The sequence below is a fragment of the Periplaneta americana genome, chromosome 7 (assembly GCF_040183065.1).
Source record: "Periplaneta americana isolate PAMFEO1 chromosome 7, P.americana_PAMFEO1_priV1, whole genome shotgun sequence".
NCBI lineage: Eukaryota > Metazoa > Arthropoda > Insecta > Blattodea > Blattidae > Periplaneta > Periplaneta americana.
Genome location: NC_091123.1, coordinates 56,962,754 through 56,981,729, shown reverse-complemented (window position 1 = coordinate 56,981,729; position 18,976 = coordinate 56,962,754). Strand labels below are relative to the sequence as shown.

At 35.8% G+C, this 18,976-nt stretch overlaps 1 protein-coding gene across 1 annotated transcript in view; it reads left to right on the top strand.

The window, feature by feature from the left end:
- The first annotated feature begins 1,219 nt into the window (after positions 1–1,219).
- LOC138703115 (protein YIPF5-like) overlaps positions 1,220–18,976 on the top strand; it is a 71,324-nt gene continuing 53,567 nt past the window's right edge. Inside the window, exon 1 of the mRNA XM_069830702.1 lies at positions 1,220–1,511. The gene's annotated coding sequence lies outside the window, so the exon portion shown is untranslated. The remainder of the gene's footprint in view (positions 1,512–18,976) is intronic.

The following is an 18,976-nucleotide window of genomic DNA, read 5'->3' as shown; positions in this document are numbered from 1 at the left end:
GCTGGTTTCCGGATCTATGTTTATTAGGAATTTTTGCATAGTTTCCTTGTCCTTTAGTGATCTCCTGCAGTTTTTACCGTACATGTAATTGCGGAACATTCTGTATAGTATTTCACCACTGTTTGGACACATACGAGTAGCTACATTACAATAGTTGACCATATTTTTGAAACAAGAAAACGGTACATATTAAATTGTTTTCTCAATAAACAAGAAACAAAAGAGGATGCTTAAAATTGTTTCGTCATAAATACACCGGAAACTTGCGAAAGACAAGGCAATAAATAAAAAAAAGAGGAAACTGTGAGAAAAAGTGCAAAAATAGATGTGCTATTTAAAAAACAAACACAGCCAGCTTGTTCCAGTTCGAGTCCAGATACATTAGAGGATTAGAGTGTAATAATGTGGCGAACAGTAGGTACCGAAAATAGTGGAGTGTGTGGTTTATCTGAGTCAGGCATTTCCGATATTAGAAACAGTAATAATAATGCGGAATGAAGTATTTCACTTGATCCAAATGACGCATATATGGCGAAATAAGGGGCGGAAATATCTTTCCCTGCCTAGAGGTGCACGCCCCTGGCGTGCATGGTTTTGTTTTTTTGTTTTTTTTTTTTTTTGCTTCTCCTTAAAAACATTCTATGTTGCACTTACGCCGTTGTTCTTCCGGAACAGCGCTATTATAAAAATAACTAGCACTTGGTAGCCGTTTTGATAGATTGGCATATATAAGTACCTATTAAAAGACCAAAAAAACGTTTAAATCGTACTCTGTAATCAATCTCAATATTTAGGAAGAAATGTAAGTTTTTATGTGCACTTCAGATACGAAAGTACCGTAGTAGCAGAAGTGGCCAAGTACTAAAACTGACTATGACAATTTTGAAATGATACTTGATTAAATATTTACTAAACTACGTTTGCCAAATGCTACGGGACATACTGTTGGCTACCAATAATCTTTTAAAAGCTATCGTATTCAATTTCGCATAAAATATGAGACGCAATTTTTTTCAAATGCCCTGTGAAAGCATGACCTTCTATAATGCTGTTCACGATCATGATTTGGCAATCATGCATTCGATTTGAGTCGATCCAGTCACTGATGTTTGACATAATGATGCACGCATGTCGAATTCAGTACCGTACTCTAGCTCCCCGAATGCATGTGACATTGAACGTCCCCATGTGCGTAACAGGTGTCGCCATTCGTTTCGGTGAAGTGCGGATGTTGAAAATTACTACATTAGATTTGAATAATAGCTACCGGTACATTATATTTTTTCACGTTATTAGATTTACAATAAGTTTTATGAAGTTTTAATTATCGAAAAACTTTCATTGTTCAAGCACTATGTTATTAACCAGGATCTTTTTTAATATTGAATTTAGAGCATAGTAGCCTTTTTAGTAGGCAGAATTGTTAACCCGGAAGTGAAGTGGCTGGTAACAGGTGTGGAGTGATTCAAAAAAGGTAACCAGTGTGGAGCAAAAGTGCCGGACTTGTTAAGGTAAGATATAGTATGTTTGAAATTGAGGGAAATTAAAATATGACTAGTATAGAGTACAACATATAATTTATAACCTCAGCTGTCGAATCCTCGGGCGCGCTTCTGTACAGGGGCAGCGGCATTTCTCTAAGGCTAGAGCCCAGTTTAGGACCATTCCAATATCACGAGTGGGACATTTGCATTGCATTTTTCTATTAATATAACAAATATTTAATTCGCTAGGCAAAAAAATCAAAAACCATTGTATGATATGCACTCTTGACATTAACATCTTATATCGTTTATAAATTATAAAGAAATCTTCGTTAAACTGGAGAATTTGCTACGGTAGCTTTACGGTTACGACCAAATTGAACTAAATACACAATGTCGCCAACATAAGGACATGACGTTGGTCTGTGGCGTTGTTAGAAGGAGAAATTTGTTTTTTTTCTCTCTCTGCCTCCTTCGTTTTGAACATTACTGAGAGATAGCACCACTGTTAACTGTAAGATGTATTTACGTAAATATTGCGAGTAGATCTACGCGGTTTAGATGAGGGGCTCGCGACAGGAATAGTTTTGCGCGGACCTTTCCAGTACAGCGTGATCCTTACTTGAATTTATTTTCGTGTGTACATTCCAGATCAAATCAAGAAGAGCACTTCTTGCTCCGGTTTCACATCCTGCATATTATACGAAGGTTAGGTTTGGTTAGTTTAGGTTTTTATTAACCAATTCCGCGCATGCACAGACAGCCAAGATGATCCTGTCGGTCATGGTCCTTATGATAGTTTTTGTTTCGAAGTATAATAAACAATAAAATGAAAACAGTGAATAATTTCATGGCCGCTAAACATTTTCTTCGTAGAAGACGAGGTATTTTCTCTAGGCCATAAATAAAACGGCAACGCGGTCATAATTACGTACTTAACACTTTGGCGAACATTAACCGGAAATGTACTTTCCTTCATTTGAATAATATTCCCTGAAACACACCTCCCCCCCCCCTTATTTCGTTGTGATAACCTATTTTGAGATCCTACTACATCTGCATTTTCTTTTGTTGCATTCAAAACACCACTGTTCTACTGCATAAACCTTGCACTTGACTAATGGAGTGAATTATTTAAGAATATAGTCGCGAATTTTACTACCACCATTTCGATTGTCTTTTGTTTGACACAGCTCGGTATGGCCCGGTGACTAATGGTTAGCGAGCAACGTCTACTACCAAAATTGGTCTACCGTGCGTATTATCCAGTTGTTCCGAAATCTTTGCCTGAGTTTTAATATTATTCAGTTTTGAAATCTTGTCACAGGTGGGATCGAAAATTGACATCAAGCATGACACTGTATGAAGTTTTATTAAAGTTCTGTGAAGTGCTTAGTAAAAGAAATTCAAAACACTTTAAGACTGATACAAGAGGAATTGTATTTCACCATGACCTACATAAAATAAGAATAATTACATTTACATACAAAATACAATTTACTAATTGTTGTCACAGGTGAGACATGGTGTGAATTATTCAATTTATCCTCTCTCATATACTACGTCCAGAGGTCCACTGAACTAGTAGAAAATGTAATTTCTCGCATACCGGTAGCTGTTTCATTACTGGCTGGGGAAGGACACGCACAATTTATTCATATCTACTTAATATGACACATCAGATTCATCAGTCCTTAAAACTTTACATGTTCGCATGCAAATTATTTTCGCATCACTATACTCATCTACATTACTTTGGCAGATAGCTGCATACTTATGCTTTGATATAGTCTTTTTAGTAACCTATTAAATTACAGTAACTTAGTACAAATGATTAATTTCATGAGTTTCTAATGCTGTTGTTCCTGCACTATGTTTTTGCAGTTTTCTTCAATCGTTAATGTTATGTTTTATTTAACGACTCTCACAGCTGCTGAGATTATATCAGCGTCGCCGGATGTGCCGGAATTTTATCCCACAGGAGTTCTTTTACATGCCAGTAAATCTACTGACATGAGCCTGTCGCATTTAAGCACACTTAAATGCCATCGACCTGACCCGGGATCGAATCCGCAACCTTGGGCATAGAAGGCCAGCGCTATACCAACTCGCCAACCAGGTCGACTTCAATCGTCATTTTCACATTTATTATCAGTATCAGAGGCAGAATAGGGCTTAAATACGTCGTATTTCACTAGTTCTTATAGACATGTAAAACCATTAATCAAGTTTGAACGTCATTAATATTTGGTTTCAGACAAGTTCAATTGAATATTAAAGTATTTAACTTATTTGTTATGTAATTTTTCAGTCCACAACTTGTCAAACTTTAGGCTATATAAAATGAAGAATTAATATTGTCGTCTCATATTACAATAGTATTACCACGAATATTTTCGACTTCATCTTCATCTTCAGGTGGGTTTTATCACACATAACATAAAAAATTAAACACAGGTGACAATCAATGAGGAAATGTAAATACACATGTACATATTGTTATATTGAGAAATGTGTGGTACAGTACCATGTTTATATAAAGTTGTATTAAGTTAACTAGTGTTATTTCATTTTAAAAAAGACATTATAACTTAATAAATAACATATAATAAAAACTCTGTGAGATTGTCATTGGATGATATCAAGCGAAGAATTAGTCAAATTGTACACATGTTTTTTGAAGGTTAAAATCATTAATTAGGCCATATTTAAAATTTAAAATATGGCTATGATTGTCCACTAGTTATTTCAAGTTCAATCAATCGTGAGATAATTTGAGGAAATACATGCGTTAACTTTCTGTGTCTATACTGTTTTTCAATCACTTGCAGCGATGAGATATTATGTTGGACATACTGTAATATTTATTATCAGCGTATTCCGAATCTCACTGGTCCGGTGGCATCAATGACGTCACGTTGCAGCGAAATAAGGAACAAAACTGCTGGAACGATCGATGGCTGTCATGGCGACTGTACAAGTTGTTGTCTGTGTTACGCTAGCAAAATTTTGCGAAATTTTCGTACTCCCATCTCGCTCAAAGAAAAGATAGCATAAACAATTTGTTTCTTGAACCAGTAGTAATAACAGGTCCGTTGACATGTTCGCTCATAAGCCATTAACATATTGTTTTTACGTTGTTCTCATTACAAACAATACAGCAGAACTAAAGCAGAACACACTGCCATGACACAACAGTGCACGATGTTATACGTCTGCTAATTCCCGCCCTATACAAGAACCAATCAGATTCACTGATGGCGGCTGATGAAGACTGCCACCACCTCTGCAAGCTGATGGCACTGGTGCGACACCGGTGGAGCATCAATGACGTCATCGGTGGAATTCGGAACACCATGATGCCATCGGATTGCTCACCGGTGAGATTCGGAATACGCTCTATGATAATAGTAGAGCCAGATATGTAACACAATGATGAAGTTGTTCCAACATCTGGTTCTATATTACTATCATAAATATTATGTCCAACATAGGTATCTCATCACTGCAAGTAACCTGTGTTTAATTTTTATTATATAATTATATGTAAACCCACCTGAAGATGACTTGCTGTAAGTCAAAAATAAATATTAATTCTACATTTTATATAAAGTTTAATAAGTTGTAGACTGAAAAATTACATAAAAAATAAATACTTTCAAGTTGCCAGAATCATAGCCCTTGAAATAATGCTTTGACTGCAGTAAGGTCAGTCATGCACTGTTCCTTTTATAATAAAATCAGATGATCTATAAAAGTTCTGTACTATTAGAAGCAAAGTGCGAGACTTTCTTGTTGATGGTAACTACAAATGGTACTTAATTGTATAAAAACAAACTGACTAGTCATACTAGTCGAGCAAAATATAATGAGGTGGGCGAGACCTCATTCATATTTGATACAACTACAAAGAAGCTAAAAAAAAGTCATGTGACGATTCTGTAGTAAATTATCCTCTTGCCAGTTTTAAATTGTTCACAGACATCTTTGATACCGGTACCAGGAGTTTGCCGATTGATTTGATCTTGGGCATAAAACTCCTGAACTTCAGTAACTATATCTTCATATAATGAGCGAATATACCTTCTTTGCCCTCTCTTTTGTCAGTATTAGGTATATATTCCAACATAAGCTTCTTTACAACAGTGAATTTTTCGCACAGAATGTGAGAATGAACTTTCTTAACCCTTTCTAACCCAAATTAAATTTACAAGCAATCCATGTTGAAACAAATAGCTGTATTAGGACCAATTAAGTGACCAAGTTACGGGAGTGGCAACATTTGAAACAAAACTATATTGATGAAAATGTATTGAAATAGAAGTTATCCAGCAAAATTTACCTTCATATGTAACACACAAGTATATAAATGCTATAAAGTTAATTATTGCCATATGGTATCTATAGGTAAGAAAGGGTTAACTCCACAAGTGGTTGGGAAGTCCTATTTAGTCCTAATTTTTGGATAAAAAACGGACTTTTTTTTTTTTTTTTTTTTTTTTTGCTACTGGAGGAGTGGAACATTTCATCAAAATTTTAAAATTATGAGACGAGGTGGAAATTTTATTGTAACCATTGCCTACACCGTGTACTTCCTATTTTCAAGGATATTTTGGTGGGAAACTGTATTCCTTATGAAACTTAGCTTCAAGATATCATCAATTGCTTTTTTTTTTATTTCAGTGATTTTAAGGTGATTTCTTATCTTATATCATGATATAAGTAAACTCCTTTAAGATTCGGTTTCTCTAAAGCCTTGAGTTATACAATATAATTGATAACTTTATACCGGTACTAAGACTGACATTATATATATTTTTAAATTCTGTAAATTGTATGATTTTTTCTTTGCGTTTCATTTTATAATGTGTTAATGATATTTCAGGGTATTCTTAGCATAAATTGAGGACGTAGCTGCAATAAGGGCCCGTACTCCAAAATGCTGTTCTGAGATATATAGAGTTGAAATTTTTAAAAACAGTGCAGGGCCCTTAAAATATATTAAAATAAACAGGTTTATCAGCATTACTGTTCAACATTTCTCAACGAACCTTTGTGGGTATAACAAAGAAACTACGGAGAATCGATTTAAGCATTCTCCGGAAAAGGGGCCTATGAGGCTATGGGTCCTTATTGCAGCTATGTCCTCAATTGTACTTCAAAATAATTTTTCTACTAAGTAATTCTGACACAAGTAATGTGAGTGATATAAATACAATAGATTTTTCATAATTTAATTATATTCTACAGAAATTTTATTCCCACTCAGTTATCAACTATTATATTGTGATCTCAAACAGAAAAAACCTTATCTTTCCAGTTTTTAGAAGAGCAAAGTTTGTCATTATTGTGTATGCATAGGCTACTGTATGCATGCCCTTATCTTATAATGAGAGTGACAGTATTTTTACTCTTTTTTTTTTTTTTTTTTTTTCCTTTTTAATAAATTATTATTTCTCAAGTAACTGTACACCTATTTTCACCCTTTTTACTGGACAAGGAAATACTTTATCAAACCAATCTTCTTAATGTATCCAGCTGTTTGCTGACAACATAAAGTCCACTATAGTCCACTGTAGTCTATTAAGTTGTTGTTTTTCACAAGGAATGAGGGGTATTTTGATCAGTGTTCATTATAGATGCCTGTTGCTAGTAGCCAGGGTTGGGGTGAAGTCAATATATACTGCAGGGCTGTGTCTTCTGCAACTGATACTGATCATTTTAATTTACTTCTTTTGTGGTTTATGGATGGACAGTATAGAAGAATGTGCTCCAGATCTTCATCATGATTATTACAACACAGACAAGTAGGATTATCAGAAATGTGAAATCGGTGTAGGTACAATTGTGTGACAAAGTGACCTGTTCTGGCTCTTGTTAAAAATGTGTGAACATGTCTGGGCAAATTTTTTGTACATTTCCAGGTCATTTGGTTTCTTTTGTATAGACTGCAAAATTTTTCCTTTGTCAGAAGAAACCCAACTGTTGATCCATAGGTTTATAAAATGAAACTTTATTGAAGCAAAAGCATGGACAGAGATATCACTTGAAGAGGTCTTGGTTGCAAATATGTTGCCTGTTTTTCAATATTATCGACTTTCTCGTTGCCAGGTATACCGCAATGACTAGGTATCCATTGAAATGTTATTTCCTTTTGGAGTTTTTTTAGTTTATTTAGTTGATTCTGAATTGGAGTAATTCTATATGCATATAGATTTGGTATATATTAAATATAGTCCCCTTGGAATCGGTAAGTATGCAAATAGATTTTTCAGAAATTTGAGTAACACACTGAAGAGCAGCATCAATAGCTAGCAATTCAGTGTCAAGACTGGAGGAGGATGAACATGGTGTGAAATAACTTTCTAGATATTTTGGAATATAATACCCTGCTCCTGATGTCCCATTATTAGGATTTAGAGATCCATCTGTATAAATTTCAAATGAAAATATATAATTAAAATCAGGAACTGTATAATAAAGAATGTGTGGTGAGAGTTGTTGCATTGTAAAGTGAGTGACGGTGGAATGACTCTACTATCCTTCATTTTTGTAGGTTTTTTTTTTTCTTTTCAGCTCCTTTATATCTGTTTCCTTTAAATGCACTATTCGATTCTCTTACTTTTCTTCTCACTTTTTCTGCCGTCTTTTGTCCTTCTCCCTTTCCTGTTCTTTATGATTTTCATACTTCCTTTTATCTTCTGTGAGCAAGTTCTGCATCCTGTCAGCTGATGTCGTTTCACCCATGTGTGAAAAGAAATGTCTCCATAAAATCTGTCACAGATAGGACACACAATAATTACGATAAATCTTGAAAACCTCTTTGTGTACCAGTCTGAAACAATGAATTCGCATTCTCAATGAGAACATGTTTTTCTTATACATAACTTCAATTTTAACCTCCAGGTTTGCTTTTCTAGAAACAAACTTTTCATGTTATTTTGTCACAGGCGGGACATTGAAACAAGCACTATAATATGCTCTACCTTTCAGAACCAAATATTATTGTGGTTGCAACAGTGGACTATCTTCTGCATCAAAATCTCACATAACCTATGTTGTTGTTTTCTAATGCCAGGCGTTTGACAATAAAGTCATTTGACCTCTTGCACTCCAATATTTTTCAAAGATATTATCATGACCAGCCAATGAAGCACAGATTTTGAGGTGTTCCGAATCCATTTCTTGGTTTGAGTTGCACAATGGACAGTTAGGGGACTGATATATTCCAATTCTATGCAAGTGTTTAGCCAAACAATCATGGCCTGTTGCCAATCTAAATGCAGCTACAGACGATTTTCGTGGTAAATCGGGAATTAACTATGGTCACATAACCTATACCATTTCGCATGTAATGCCAAGAATTGTCTCACTCTTTCGTAACCCTACAAAGTTATCTGGCCTGTATGTGCCTAAACATATAAACAATATTATACCAGGTACTGAACACAAACAATAAATAGAAACACTTGCCACTGTAGCATGGTGGACTGTACAGGTAGCAGCATTAAGATTACTGCATAATATAATTTTCATACAATTATCAAATGTTGACCCCTATAGATTGACAAATCGAACTGAAACCCTGACCGAGTTACTACGTGAGCGCTGGCTGTCTTGGGGAGGAGCAAGTGAGAAAGCACGGGGGGGAAGGGAGAGAGCACTATGTACTATACTTGCAGGTCCACTCACAGTTTGTCAATCCTGCTAACAGAAGCATTAAAAGGTTGACTAGTTGCCTGCAATGCTAGCATAATGGAACCTTCCTAGCCGACAGTCGAGGCAAAAATGAAGAATCCGTTATTGTGGTAATACTGGAGAGTGGTTCTTCTATTGGTTGCGATGCCCACACACACCCTCTCAGATATTTACGTGGTGATTGGTGACTGAATGACGAGGAGTGAGGGAGAGAGAAGAAAGAAAGAGAGAGATTCCAGAAGTTGGCGTGTTTTACGGGGTTTCACTTGAAGTTGTCAAACTATACATCGTTCTTGTGTGGAAAAATGGGACTAATCAACAAGGTATTATAAAAATACATCACTTTCTAGAATTCAGTGCCAGTCTTCATAGTAACGGAAACTAATTTCCATATTAATAGACTGTACTGAACCCACGTGGAGAGTTCGCGAAATCACGTTATGTACAGAATCACAGCTGGGTAATACATTTCGCATCAATGTTTACCTCAATATTTTTCTTATCTGGAATTCAATATAGTCACCATTGCAACCCAACCATAGGTGTTGGCCTCTTTTTCGTGTCAGGTAGTGTTCTCAATATAACACTGGATTTCTTCAGGTTTTAAGTGAGATGTGTTGGTATACTTACTATTTAAATTTTTGGCGACAGTTCACCAGTTGTAGGCGGTCTTGAATATTATTGTTTAGCAACTGTCTGAAGACAGGTTTGAACTTCATAAGAAACACTAATAAGGCATCACTCATGAGGCAATTAAGCCAGGATTTAATGGGGTAGGGTTGCCAGATCGTTTCCTTCTCCATTGCACTTGGTATGTCTTTGATAGTTTGATTGTAATATTATTGTGTGATGCGTGCGATAGTCATTTCGTGAATTTGGTATAAGGAACATAAATGGCTGTGTGGCAGTTGTTGTTTCCAATAGCTTTATTATTGGCCGTGTTTGCTCATCGGCTTCAGAAAGTAAACATGGAACTAGGCTATAACGGCGTGGCAGATTTGAAAATTATTGTACGAGCATTTGGAAAACACGAATCTTATTTAGAGCATAATATAAAGAATTGTGTCGGGGGGGGGGGGGGGGCTGGAATAAAACTGCAGATGCACTTAGAGAAAGCTTACAGCTGCACATTGATAACGCTGGTCGACAAGGTTTTTGTAACATGGATGAAAGTAAGCATTTTAAGTCAATTCCCATATGCTATTAAGAAATATGAGTGTGAAAATGTTCTATGAGCCTTCATTTTTTTTAATCATGAAAATATATTATGACTAAGTATCATAACTTCGGTATGGCCATAAACAATATATTTTCACCCTATCTGAAAGTAATTGAAATTTTTGTTTTTTTAATAATTTATTGATCGATCAGCGCATTTAGCGCTATACATATCATTTCTAAATAAAACATATATAGAATACATGACACTGAATTTAGGGCAACCTAGATTGGGCTCCTCAATGAACAAAAATAATTGTTAATAAATAATTGAATCAGACGGAGCTAAAAGGAATTAAGTCACTTTCGACAACTTTCCAGGACGAACAAAAAATATTCCACTAATAACACAAATATTATATTTTTATGTTATAGAAGACAGAAGAATATTTAAAAGTCTTAGTTCCTTCTTCCACCATTCGATGCGCATGACATCAGTTGTTCAAATTGTTGCATAAAACAAAACTTCATATTTTGACTTAATTCCTTTTAGCTCCGACCGATTCAATTATATACATAGGTTGGTGTGATGATAAATTTTGATTATAATATGAGATCCATTGGAAGTCGACTCTTGATTCTGGTGGGAAATGTGGACTTCCTTCTGAGAGAGTAGTGAATGGCGCCTGAAACATTTTCTAGGTTGTTAAAGAACTTCTTAGCTTGTGAATGAATAAACTGTTTGATTGTGTCAATACCAGTTTCTCTGTGTAGTTGGCTGTTACGGACAAACCAAGGAGAATTGAGTGAAATTCGTAGGACTTTATTTTGAAATGACTGGATGTGTTTAATTTCACTTATTGCAGCTCCTCCTCAGACAGGACAGACACAAAGCAGTAGAGGTCGTAATAGAGATGTGTAAAGTAACATGCAATTTTGTAGTTTTAGAGATGATTTCTTGTTGAAGAGCAGATATAATTTAGTGAGTATTGAGTAGGCCAATTTAAGTTTGTTGTTGATGTGATATCCATGATAGACGGCGATCTAAGTGCAGTCCAAGATATTTTGCGCGAGATCGTGCATATTTGCTTGCTTTCCGCACAAAACCAATACACGGTAAGTGTGAAATACCACATTCAGTATTCCCAACGTAACACACATAACAATTTCCCTATTCTTACCGCTTAAGCGTCATATTCATTTTACTGCTTTAGGCTTTTAACATATTATTTTTAAAGACGTTCAATATAGTAATAATTATAAATTGGAAACTTACCACTGCAATTTCACCCAAATTGCACTGTTAATTATTGTTTTTAAATATTTGCAAAAATTAAGTAAACTCTACAACACCACAAAAGTTACTGCATTTGTAATGCAAGTAACATTAAGGAAGCCGTGAAAAAATCAACAAGATTCCAGACTCATCATAGACTTGGGGAAAAAAAAGACAGACGTTATATCACGGCCAGCTGGAGTGTAGTAAACACAGAAAACATTTTAAAGCAACAATGTTGAAGATAGATATTTTTGTTTTGCAAATTTGCCGTCATTGAACAGAAACCAAGATGGAGATTTCATTGCAACTAATTAGAAATTCCTCTTTCAGGTATGTAATAAACAATCTTCGCACAAAATAATATACGATACACGAGCGGTATGTTTGTTTTCATGTTCTCGGAAATTAAAAAAGCTCAACTACGTTTCGCTTTTTCAATCTTCTCCTCGAACATGAAAACGTCAACATACCGCTCTTGTAACGCATATTACTATTACAGCTTCATCCTTTGGTTTCCACGGTATCGCGTTGGTTGAAAGATTTATGCATGGAGAATTAGCAGGACAACACAAAGTAAATATCATTGCTTCGCATTTATTGTAATTCAATGTGATGCGCCAATTTTCAAGCCAAGGGCATATGATGTTTAAGGCTTCCTGAAGGTGATTTGAGGCTATGTTAATGTTGCGATGGGTTGCATAAATAGCTGCATTGCAGTTGGTGTTGCAGGAATGTCCGAAGTATATACATTGAATAATATCGGACCTAAGATAGAGCCTTGTGGAATGCCAGCACTAATGGGACTAACAGAGGAGTGAGTACAACCTACTCTGACTGAGAATGTGCGATTTGACAAGAAACTAGTCATTATGTTGCATAGGTAGTCTGGAACGCTGGACTTGTGTAATTTGCACCGAAGACCTTTATGCCAAACTTGATCAAATGCTAGAGTGAAGTCAAGAAATGCGACTGCAGTCTGTTCTTTCTTTTCAAAGCCCTGTTACAATTTGTTCAGTAATACGAAGTGCTTGATGATTGGTAGAATGATTTCGACGAAAGCCAAACTGATATGGAGGTTGGATGGATGCCTGAAGTAGAAACATATCCAAGCATTTCAGCAAAACCTTTTCAAAGACTCTGGATATAGTTGACAGAAGACTTATGGGACGGTAGGCCTAACTTGTTAGATTTGAAGCAGGTTTTCCAGGTTTATGAATTACAGTTATTAGGCCCTACTGCGTGTTTCCAAGTATCAGAGAAATATTCCAGATGAAGTAGAGCATTGAATAATGAAGCTAAGTTTGTTAGAAATTTACGAGTCAGATACTTCAATACAAAGTCTGGGATGAGATCGTATCCAGGAGATTTCTTTGTTGGAAGTTTCTGAATTATTGACTGGCTCTCATTTGGCAAGGTGAAGTTTATGGGCAATAGTGCTGAAGGATAATTATTCGGAAAATGATCTATTTCTTCGTTGAATTCTTTATTCTTGATTGGGTTTGGTATGAAAGAGGCTTGAAAGGTGTCTGCGAAAATTTCACACTTTTCATTGTCACTTGCATATTGACAACCATCTTTTTGTAAAGGTGGAATTATACATGGCTCTTTTAACACTCTGTTTGTCTCTTTCCAAAGGAAGGAATCTTTTGAAGATAACGTGCATAGATGGTGTTGATAAGATATGAATTGGAGTTTGTCTAATTTTTTTACCTCTCTGATTAGTTGATTTAGACGGTGATGCTAGCATGGTTCTCTATTTTTTTGCCACAAACGATGGGTTTGATGTTTTCCTTTATAAACAGTTTTATTTTTGAGGTAAGAGTTTCACGATAAGATTTTCTATATACCCATCTTGACGGAACTGTTGCTGCTCGAATAGATAAAGTAATAGCATCAGTGAAAATACGAATTGCTGCATCAGCATCAGTGATTGTTTTCAAGTTATTGGTGGGCTGCAAAATATCATCTAGGTTTAGTTGAAAGTTGTTCCAGTTTATAATACCTTCGATAAGTCGATTGGGAGGAGGGCGAAACATAGTGTTGTCGTCAAATGAAATCAGAACAGGACAATGATCGGAGTCTAATTCATGTAATAAACGCATGTTTGAGGTGTTCTGAATATATTTGTGCAAAGCTATGTCTGATATATCAGGTAATATGTTAGGTCGATAGAATGTGGGTTCAAAAGGTGCATCGATATTAATAGAGTTTTCCTCTGAAATAGTTAGTAAACCTCTTCCCTTAGGTGTGGTTACACGACATCCCCATATTTGATGTTTACTATTTAAATCTCCTAGAAGTATTGTTGGTGTAGTATTATGCTAGGTTTACACAGTGACAGTTTAGAGCGAGAGAAGATCTAAAGTATCAGGAGAGCTCTCTAACGGAGTGTTTACACGGTGACAGAATATAGCTTCTCTAAACCCATTAGCGAGCTCTCATGAGATTTATATAACTCTAAACTCTAATGTTACTCTCCGGACCGTTTACATGGTGCAGACAGTTTAGAGTGAGAGAAAGTGTTACGAGCATATAGAAAAAACAGGCTGGTCAGTGTGTTTACAACTATGGCAGAAACACAACGTTTTTCGGCTGCTGTAGTATGCAGTTCTTCTGAATTGAAGAAGGCAGAAGAGAAATAGATCTACGTGGGAAAAACCCTGGATATCTCGCTGGAACACGCATGGAGCTTACACATCGGACCTGTAATTGGCAAAAAAGAAACAACTCTGAGGATTGTCATTAGTATAAAGGAAAGGCTGTTGTTCTTAACAGAATAAATTATGAATAATAATGATAATAATAATAATAAATAAACATATGAAAATGGTGTCCACACCTGTGGAGTAACGGTCAGCACGTCTGGCCGTGAAACCAGGTGGCCTGGGTTCGAGTCACCTTCATTTCATTCAGACGCTAAATAACCTAGATGTTGATACAGCGTCGTAAAATAACCCAATAAAATAAAATAAAATGAAAATGGTAGACGACATTGCTCATGTAAAATGTATTAAGTTTCTTTCATTATATTCGAAAAGGTATGGTGTATGAACTGAACAACAGGAAGGTAGTGCCTGAGTTTATAATATGTAATATCTTTTCATATGAAAAATGACAACCATTTATTTTAATATAATTGATACGTAGAAGTTTTGAACTTACGCCTATTGACCATAAAATATTGTACGAAGCATTTAATACACAACAATGAGTCCTTTAAATGCCATAAATGTCAATGTCAATAAGTGTTCTGCTACAAATATCTAGAACTAAACAGCGCTCTGAGCGGCGGAATTGCGTCTCTACATTTACATGGCGAGAGTTTAGAGAAGAGAGGGCTAGAGATTATAGCTGAGTATAGCTCGTACGGAACCCGGTGAAACTTGGAGGGAGAGAACAGTATTGTGGTCGACTACCGACCGATGTTATGTGACGAGATGCAAGCGAGACTGAACAAGCGTTACCCCTTCACTCTTAACCGCCAGTAGAACTGGTTTCTCCATCAAGGTCAAGCTTCACCAGGTTTCGTTCAAGCTATATCACCGTGTAAATGGTTTTGAGAATAGATATCTCGTTGACTCTAATTAGATATTAGAGAAACTAAATAAGCGGCCTTGAAAACTGCTCTCGCCGTGTAAACACCCTGGACAAAGAACTCGCATATACTCTCAACTCTCATTATAGCTACTCTAAATTATTCAACTCAGTTGAACTTTTTCATAAACTCTCGCGACAGAAGCAGTATAAATGACTGCCAAAAACAATGGAGTGTCGAAGACACGAAGATTGATTGAAGCTTATGAATTGGAAAGTTGTTTGTGGAATGTGTTTAACAAGAATTACAAGAATAAGGACCTTGAGAAATCAGGCATTGTCAGAATTAGCTGAGACTGTTGAGGCGTCTGAATTTGGCTTTTAGTTTTGTTAATTTATTTTAATTTGGCTTAATTTTAGCAAGGTCCATTATTTTAGTTGTTAATTTGTGGGTTTTATTCTTGCTTATTTATTTGCTGCAGGAGGTACAGCGAAAGGTCCATAACCTCCAGTAAGTGCGAACTGTAATAATAATAATAATAATAATAATAATAATAATAATAATAATAATAATAATATCACTATTTATTATTATAATTATTATTATTATTATTATCACTATTATGTTATTATTATCGCTATTGTTTTATTATTATTATTATTATTATTATTATTATTATTATTATTACTGTGCAATTATCACCATTCACTTGATGTGGAATATTTTCTATATTCCTTTAATACTATTGATAATGCATCATGTTAATAATAATAACACTCACCTACTGTTCTCCAACTAGGAGATCAACCGTGAAAGGAATGTGCTTACTATTGCGTCATCTATTGGAGCGAAGTAGGTAGATAATATTACTGTTATAACGTCAGTTTAAAAACCATGTGCTCTCCTGCATATGTCATTTCCTGTATGGAGAGATTAAAAGACAGGAGATTAACAGTGATCTAATTTTGTAACTAAGGTAGTACAGTATGTGTGTATCAATGTTATTGTTTGTGCTGTGAGAGCTAGCCAATACAGATACGAGTACCCACGTGTGTGACCTTATGACATCTTACGACATCAACATTCATTCACAGCATTACCCCACTTCGTCTCAGTCCCCAAAGACTTTCTCGTGGTTGGAGTACAGTAGTACATTACAAAACTGGTACAGTGGGGTCTGTACCGGTATCTGTTAACAAGAATATAGTTATAATTTAACAAAACGAAATAGGCACAACTATTACACTGTATTAGTAGAACCATTATAAAAACAATATAATGAAAGAAGATGAACAATGTTATCTGAAAAATTATTGTTTTTTTTTTTTTCTTTGAACACTCGGTCTCTTTTGAGGAGCTTAAACGCAATCAGTCATTTTCATCGCAAATTCTGCACACTTTTTTTTAACATCGGAGGTAAATTGGACTTTGGCCCTTGTAGCAAGAATATTTTTTTCCTCTTTAATTTTGGGGAACACAAAGCACATCTTCTTCTTCTTTTTCTTCTTCTCAAGAACCACTTCTTCAGCTGCATCTGTTGCCTTTCTTTCATCAGGAAGCCTGAAAATTGTCTTTCTACAGGGTTCCTACAAAAGACCTTTCCGGTTTCGAACACATGTAATTTACGTGCTATGAATCTGAGGTGCATGAAAATAGTACCAATGGAAAGAGAACTCCAAACGTTTAGTTTCTTGACTTAAAGATGTTCAATGTGTCCCCCCTCCTTAGTAACACGGCACACATCAAGCCTATAGTCAAGTTCCACGTAGGTACGCGGATTTTCCGATCTTCAGATTCTGAGGTTATGTCTGTTCACCTTACCAGAAAGTTGAAAAGTGACGTCGTCAGAAAACACCACGGAACGAATAAATTCATCATCGTTTTCAATTAAAGTCTACATACTTGTGCAAAAATTTCTTCATAGCACTTTGTCCTCTGGTATTAAGGCTTGCAGCAACTGTAGTAGGTATGGATGGAGTCGCAACCACTTGCGAAGAATCGTGCCTTTAAATCTGTGCACCATTTACGGATTTTAGGCCCGCTGGGTAGATCTGCACCAAACTTTGTTCGGTAATGCTTTTGCACATTAATAACCGACTGGTTCACATGAAAATTAAGCTCTTCTGTCTATAGCAGCCATTTCGCCTCAACAATGAACAAATTTGTTTATATGCACTATTATGAGGCGTGTTATCAAGTAGGGAAACAATGTTAACACAACTAAACTTTTTGAGTTTCTCTTTCCATTGGTACTATTTTCATGCATCTCTGATTCATAGAATGTAAATTACATGTGTGCCGACTTGAGCTATAATATGCACATTTTTGATCAAGACTATCAACTCCGTCCTTCGTGCAATTATAGTATTCTATACGAATAAATAAATAATGACTCACTCAACAATATTAGTAACGCAAGTGCTATGCGCGGTCAGGTTACACAACTGCTGACACACTGCTCAGAAGTTAGATGGGTGATGATGTCATAAAAACGCACTGACCAGCCTATTCTTCTCTAAATGCTCTCTCTCAACACTTTCTCTCACTCTAAACTGTCTGCACCATGTAAACGGTCCGGAGAGTAACTTAGTGTTTAGAATTATATAAATCTCATGAGAGCTCGCTAATGAGTTTAGAGAAGCTATATTCTGTCACCGTGTAAACACTCCGTTAGAGAGCTCTCATGATTCTTCATAACTTCGCTCTGAACTGTCGCCGTGCAAACGTAGCATGATTATTACTTTAGACGTGTATTTCAAGAGTTATGCGCAAGCTTGTATAATCTCGTACGCAACAGTTGCGAGAGTTAATGAAGAAGTTCAACTTAGCTGAATAATTTAGAGTAGCTATAATGAGAGCTGATAGTATATGCGAGTTCTCTGTTCAGGGTGTTTACACGGCAAGAGCAGTTTTCAAGGCCACTCTATTTAGATATTAGAGTCAACGAGATACCTGCTCTCACAACCCTTTACACGGTGATACTCAGCTATAATCTATAGCTCTCTTTTCTAAACTGTCGCTGTGTAAACATAGGATTAGAAAAAAGATTAACAACATCTTGAGAATTTGAACTTGCTTTTGGTGGTTTATATGCTGAAATTATAGTAAACTGTGGAAGGTTATGTGAAGTTATCTTAATAGCATAGGCTTCAAAACAGTTCAGTTCTGGCAGAAGTATTGAGTGATGCTGCATATTTTTCCTAATTATAATTGCCACACCACCAGAGGCTTTGGGAGCAACACGATCAGTTCTATAAATATTGTAACCAGGAACTGTAAACTTCTTGGGTGAATAAGATGAGTCTCAGTAACACATGATACAGCTACGTTGTGCCGAGAGAGAAATTCTAAGAAGACTCCTCGCTTAGCATTGATTCCATTTGCATTCCAGTTTAAAATAATCAGTTCAGAGAATGTTTTATTGGCATTAATGTTCATTATTGAGAAGGCCTGTGACAAGTTGGAGGAGGAAAGTTTTAATCACTGGTAGGTATGGTTTCAGGGAAGTTATCACTAATTGAATTAATTTTCCAATAATATCTGTAGCAGGAGAGGTATCTTGAATTTAAGTATTAGTAACATTTGTTTTAATAGGTACTGAGTGTGGCCAAGAAGGTGTAGATGGCGAGGCAGAAGGAGAATTTGCTGTAAGATTAGGAGAATTTTGCAAATTTAAGATTGGCGGTCATGTTGAGAGGTTTTGCTGTGGAGGATTTGAATCAGTCTTTTTCTTGAAGCCAAGATAACTACAACCCTTAAAATTTGCTGAGTGTGCTCCTCCACAGTTTATACATGTTGGTTCGGCTTCTCTAGGTTTAGTGC